Below are 1,657 nucleotides of genomic sequence, written 5' to 3' on the forward strand. Positions count from 1 at the left end.
TTATTGGTGTTTTAAACAGTTGGTATTTATATTTACCTATATTTTACCCTTTCTGGCATTCCTCTTTCTTTTTTACAGTTCTCTATTGCTATGTCGGATCACTTTCTTTGAGTTTAAAGATACTTTATTTTAGTGTTTCTCATAGTTTATATGTGCTGACAAAGAATTTTCAAGACTTTTGTTTGTCTGTAAATGCCTCTATTTTCTCTCTAGAATGCAAAACAAAAGTAGTAAATAACTTAGGAACTTCAGGAAAAAAGAACCAAAATCATGAAGAATTAAATGGAATCATTTCTAGTACTTCGCTTACCTATGAACGTTATCTATACAGTTATAATAATATTAAAACTGAAGATTGAGTTTTTAGGAATTTGTGCATCGTCTAGTGAATTCTACCAGGGAAAGTGTGTTAGGGCTGAATATTTATTTTCTGTAATATAGAGGAGGATAATACTATAGCCAAATCCTCAGATACCATATTCCTAGATAGTCAATAAATAATAGTGTTTAAAACTGGAAAATTAAAACATGATGTATGGCCATAAATTTGAAAGTCATAAAGTATTAGAAAAAAAACAGCTAAGGTATTCAAATATTGTTGCCTCTGCAGAGAGAGATTTGGGTAGATGTAGGGAAAGGAAACTGCAATTTTTAAATAAAAGCCCGTTGGACTATTTGAATTTTTTAATTACATCCATGTGCTATTGGATAAAATAAAATTAAAAAGGAAAAGGTAAGTTCTCTTCTGAAGGCTCACTTTTGGGTAGAATGTTAAACTTCTGATAAGAAGTATATTGAACAGATTTAGAGTATGACAAAAGCTAACGTGAAAATGAGGCCATGTCATCAGGAAAAGGAGATATGGATATATCAATTCAGGCAGTCTAATAACAAGCATTTTAGAAAATAAGGTCTTATTCTCAGCACGCATTTTAGTAGGAAATCAATACATGTGCCTATGGATAGAGCTGTTAAGCGTGCAGTCACTGAGGATGTGCCACTAAACTGGGAACATCATGAGAGTGACTAATTTGAAGACCAACAGATGCTCCCTATTCTGAATGAACTGAATGGTGGGAAGTGAGTAGCTACAAGGATAAAACATTAGGAAGTGCTCTAATGAATGAAAGCAGTTGGTTTGGATTTTATAAGAAAAATATGTAATGAGTTGATATGGGGCACTCACGTAGAAGATAAACTTTCGTAGTGTAATTGCCAGATGTTATGAAGAACTAGGTTCTATGGATGAGGAGAGCAAAACCAGTTTGTCTTTTTCAGGCTTTTGGCAGTGGTGCTACCCCTGATTCAATATGCAGACAAAATGTCAAAATAAAACGAAGTCTCATCATGTGAGCACTCTGCTAGACACAAATTATGGCATAGTCGCAACTAACCAAATGTTTGGATCTGCTGTATATTCTCTTTATACTTATCCATAAACGCTGTTGAAAAATGAAATGATATCATGCATGGAAATTCTTGAGGGATAGTAAAAGGTATTACATAAACTAAATATTACAATAAATACAAGTGCAGAAGATGGAGATACTTTTTATGTGTTTGACTAGATGTGCACTTTGGACTTTACTGAAGCATAAAACAGACACATATTTGGATAAAATAGACACATATTTGGGGAACTTAATTTCTCTAAGCC

Source organism: Pteropus vampyrus, unplaced genomic scaffold, assembly GCF_000151845.1.
Source record: "Pteropus vampyrus isolate Shadow unplaced genomic scaffold, Pvam_2.0 Scaffold4, whole genome shotgun sequence".
Lineage (NCBI taxonomy): Eukaryota > Metazoa > Chordata > Mammalia > Chiroptera > Pteropodidae > Pteropus > Pteropus vampyrus.